Source organism: Nomascus leucogenys, chromosome 6, assembly GCF_006542625.1.
Source record: "Nomascus leucogenys isolate Asia chromosome 6, Asia_NLE_v1, whole genome shotgun sequence".
Lineage (NCBI taxonomy): Eukaryota > Metazoa > Chordata > Mammalia > Primates > Hylobatidae > Nomascus > Nomascus leucogenys.
The window spans coordinates 2,461,632-2,466,914 of record NC_044386.1 but is presented as its reverse complement, the minus strand read 5'-3'; the positions used below and the strand labels follow the sequence as shown (position 1 = coordinate 2,466,914).

Here is a 5,283-nt window from a genome sequence, read left to right as displayed (position 1 = left end):
CCCCCAATTAATCAGTAGAGTCATTGAAATCAAAATCCCAACAGACATTTTAGTGGAAAATGACCTGATTATTCTAAAACTTCTATGAAAATGCAGAGACTCTGGAAGAGCCAACACAGCGAGGGCAAAGCGGAAGAACTTACACCAGCTGACTTCCACATCTGCCTCAGTAACAAAGCCAATGTGGTACCCACTTTGAAAGACACGTGCAGATCAATGGAATCAAGTTAATAGCCTCAAATCGATGTGCTCTTAAATGTTCAGTTGATTTTCCGGTCAAGTTAATGGGGAAAAGATAATCTTTTTAACAAATAGTACTAGGACAACTGGATATCAGCTAAAGTACAAAAACAACAAAAGCAAAACAAACAAAACAGCACCTGTCAAAGACATGCAAAAAAACTTGAAACGGGTCATAGGCCTAAATCTAAAATTATAAACTACAAAACTCCTGGAAGAAATAAGGAGAAAATCTTTGTGACATAGAGGCTAGCACAAATTTCCTGCATATGATGCAAAAAGCTAAACCCCATATTTTAAAAAAAACTGATAGTTTAAACTTCAACAAAATAGAAAGCTGCTCTTCTTAGACAATTTTTTAAAAAATGAAAATGTAAGCCATATATTAGGGGAAATATTCATAATACATGTTTCAGACCAAGGTTCTGTAGCCAAAATATATAAAGAACTCTTACAACTTAATAATAAGAATATATTGAAAAACCAGATTTTTTCAAAATGTTGGCAAGTATTTCAACATGCCATTTATAAACAAAAGATATATAAATGATCAGTAAGCACATGAGAAAAATATTTGCCATGTTATCAGAGAAAAGCACATTAAAATCTCAAGAAGATATAAGCACAAAACCACTAGATTAGCTAAAGTTAAAAAGCTGAAAAATAGCAAGTAGCAAGTGTTGGTATGAATGTCACACCTCACTGGTGGAAATGTCAAGTGAGACAGCCCTTTGGCAAGCAGTTTGGAAGGTTCTTACAAAGTCGAACATTCACTTAGCATATGGCGTGGTGCTTGTACGCCTAGGTATTTGCCTAAGATAAATGAAAACATAATCCAACAAAAGCTTGCACATGAATGTTCATAGCAATTTTACTCAACAGCCCCACTAAATCACCACGTTGAAAATTATGCCTTAATAATGATGCCTGAAAAAAATTGTATTTTTGAATATAATTAGAGAGAGTTGGGAAAGTAACTGAGAAAACATGATCAATTAAAAACAATGGCGTTTATGAGGAAAAAATAAAATGGGAAATACAATATCTAGAAATAAATTATTTGGCAGAAAAGAAAAGTGAAGCAGATCAGTACTCGTAATAAATACGAGTTCTGTTCACGTAGCAAAAGAGAGAATCTTACAAATTGGGTTAAAAAAAATCCAATTATGCACCAACAGAAGAGACGCACCAAGGCACAACTTTCATATGGAAGTTGAAAAGAATTGGATGGGAAATGGACGCCAATCAAATGCTAATAAAAAGCTAGCAACTGGAGGTATTGATAGAAAATAAATTAGAAGTCAGGGTGAAAATAGCAAGGGGGATTAAATTGGTTATTTATATAATAAAGGGAATAATGCATTAAGAAGACATGTCAGTCATAAACATTTTTGCACATAACAGCTTAAAACACACAATGTACATAAAGTAGAAAATTCTCAGTCATTGTAAGAGACAGTAACTTAAAATTCAGAAACAGATTAAATAGAAAGAAAGTAGAAAAGTTGAATACCTATATGTAATAAGCTAGGTCTAATTTGCCTTTCAATATTGAACTTGAACAATTAGAGGATTTGTTTTTAGTGTTCAACAGGGGCAGTGACCGGCTTCCAAGCCCACTCACGTAGCTGTTGACCTGCCTCACTCTCACCAGATGAGCCTGTGCACAAGGTGGCCTCACGACCTCCAGGTCACTGGTCTCGGGGAAACCTTGGCAGCTGGTTTTCCCCTAGATCAGTGATTGGAGGATAATGAGAGAAAGGAGACTCAAAATGGAAAATCAGAATCTTTTAATACTTAGTGTTGGAAGTGACATTCCATCATTTCTGACATGCTCTGTTCATTAGCAATTAGTCAGTGAAGTCTGCTCTCACAGCCGACATGTATATATGTATATATATGCCTTACATGTCTACAGGTGCACATACCTGTGGATGCAGGCCTTACACATCTATAGGTGCACACATATGTTTACATAGGATTTACATGCTTATAGATACACATGCGTGTATATACAGGCATACTTCAGAGATGAGGGCTGGGTTCCAGACCACTGTAATAAAGCAAGTCACACAAATTTTTGGTTTTCCCAATGCATATAAAAAGCTATATTTGGAGGCACTGGAGCCATCCTGGTGCCTCTTGCTCTGCTGCTTAACTCCGGAGTGTTTGGCAATGGGGCAGCAGGAGGTGTGGAGGCTCATGTCAAGGTTTAATGCATTCAAAAGGATTAATACCATACTGCACCAGATGCAGCAGAAGACGTGCTATTAGGAAATAAAAAGGGGGAGTACAGGACTCATAACACTAAACAGACCAAAGTTCCTAAATGCACTGACTCTTCATATGATTTGGCAGATTTATCCATAGCTAGAGAAGTGGGAACAAGATCCTGAAACTCTCCTGATCATTATAAAAGGAGCCGGAGGAAAGGCTTTCTGTGCTGGGAGTGATATAGAGTGATCTCGGAAGCTGAAAAGGCAAAACAGAAGATAGCACCAATTTTCTTCAGAGAAGAATATATGCTGAACAATGCTTTTGGTTCTTGTCAGAAACGTTATGTTGCACTTATTCATGGAATTACAGTGTGTGGGGGAGTTGGTCTGTCAGTCCATGGGCAGCTTCGAGTGGCTACAGAAAAGTATCTTTTTGCCATGCCAAAAACGGCACTAGGACTGTTCCCTGATGTGGATGGAGGTTATTTCTTGCCACGAGTTCAAGGAAAACTCGGTTACTTCCTTGCATTAACAGGATTCAGAGTAAAATGAAAGGATGTGTACAGAACAGGAATTGCTACACACTTCGTAGATTCTGAAAAGTTGGGCATGTTAGAGGAAGATTTGTTAGCCTTGAAATCACCTTCTAAAGAAAATATTGCAGCTGTCTTAGAAAATTACCATATGGAGTCTAAGATTGATGAAGACAAGTCTTTTATACTTGAGGAACACATGGGCAAAATAAACAGTTGCTTTTCAGCCAATACTGTGGGACAAATTGTTGAAAACTTACAGCAAGATGGTTCATCTTTTGCCCTAGAGCAATTGAAGGTAATTAATAACATGTCTCTGACATCTCTAAAGATCACACTAAGGTAACTCCTGGAGGGGTCTTGAAAGACCTTGGAAGAAGTACTAACTGTGGAGTATCAGCTAAGTCAAGCTTGTATGGGGGGTCGACTTTTATGAAGGCGTCAGAGCTATTTTAATTAATAAAGACCAGAGTCCAGAATGGAAACCAGCTGATCTAAAAGAAGTTACTGATGAAGATTTGAATAATCACTTTAAGCCTTTGGGAAACAATGATCTGAAATTTTGAGGTGACAGGCTTTCTGGGTATGTTCTGTAGCATGGGTTGGTAATCTGCAGCACACAGGCCAAATCCAGCCTGCTGCCTATTTTTATATGCACTACAAGCTAAGAATGGTTTCTGCATTTTTAAATGGTTGGGAAAAGAAATCAAAGACTAATATTTCATGACATAAAAATTAAATGAAATATCAGAGTTCACAAATAAAACTTTATTGGAACTAGCTATAAAAAAGTTATATTTATCCTGGCCAGGTGCGGTGGCTCACGCCTGTAATCCCAGCAGTTTGGGAGGCTGAGGAGGGTGGATCATGAGGTCAGGAGATCGAGACCCTACCAGCTAACACAGCAAAACCTCGTCTCAACTAAAAATACAAAAAAACTTAGCCAGGTGTGGTGGCGGGCATCTGTAATCCCAGCTACTGAGGAGGCTGAGGCAGGAGAATGGCGTGAACCCAGGAAGCAGAGCTTGAAGTGAGCTGAGATTGCGCCACTGCACTCCAGCCTGGGTGACAGAGCGAGACTCCTTCTCAAAAAAAAAAAAAAAAGTTACATTCATCCTTTACTGTAGTCTACTAAGTGTGCAATAGCATTATGTCTAAAAAGCAGTGTGCATAACTTAATTTAAAATCTTTTTTTGGTAAAAAATGCTAAGGATGATCTGAGCCTTCAAGGAGTCCTTATCTTTTTGCTGGTGGATTGTCTTGCCTCAATGTCAGTGGCTGCTGATTGATCAGAGTGGTGGTTGCTGAAAGTGGAGGTCACTGTAGCAATTTCTTAAAATAATATAAGAATTGAGTTTACCCCATTGATTACACCTTCCTTTCATGAAAGATTTCTATGTAGTATGTAATGCCATTTGATAGCATTTTACCCACAGTAGAACTTCCTTCAAAATTGGAGTGTTTCCTCTCGGCTGCTTTATCAACTAAGTTTAGGTAATTTCTAAATTCTTTGTTATTTCAACAATGAACACACAGCATCTTCACCAGGAAGATATTCCATCTCAAGAAACCACTTTCTTTGCTCATCCATAAGAAGGAGTTCCTCGTGTGTTCTCTCATGAGATTGCAGAAATCCAGTTCCATCTTCAGGCTCCACTTCTAATTCTAGTTATCTTGCTGTTTCCACCACATCTGCAGTTACTTCCTCCACTGAAGTATTGATGCCTTCAAAGTCATCCATGAAGGTGGTAATAAACTTCTTGCTAAACTCCTGTTAATGTTGATATTTTGAACTCCTCCTACAAATCATGAATGTTCTTAGTGGCATCTAATATGGTGAATTGTTTCCAGAAGATTTTCAATTTATTTTGCCCAGATTCATGGAGTGGAATCACTGTCTATGGCAGCTAGAGCCCTACAGAATGTATTCTCAAATATTAAGACTTGAAAGTCAAAATGACTCCTTGATCCTTGGGCTACAGAATGGATCTGCTAATAGACATGAAAACATTCATCTCATTGTACATCTGCATCAGAGCTCTTGCATAAAAACCAGCTGAGTTGTCAATGAGCAGTAGTATTTTGGAAGAGATATTTTTTTCTGAGAAGTAGGTCTCAACAATGGGCTTAAAATATTCAGGAAACCATGCTGTAAAGAGAAGTGCTATCATCCAGGCTTTGTTGTTTCATGTATAGAATGTAGGCAGAGTAGACTTAGCATCATTCTTAATGGCTCTAGGACTTTCAGAATATTAAATGAGCATTGGCTTCAACTGAAAGTCACCAGCTGCACC

The 5,283-nt window shown here is 38.0% G+C and overlaps 1 pseudogene; it reads left to right on the top strand.

The window, feature by feature from the left end:
- Positions 1 to 2,412: 2,412 nt before the first annotated feature.
- LOC100600808 lies at positions 2,413 to 3,555 on the top strand (annotated as a pseudogene).
- The last annotated feature ends 1,728 nt before the right edge of the window (positions 3,556 to 5,283 follow it).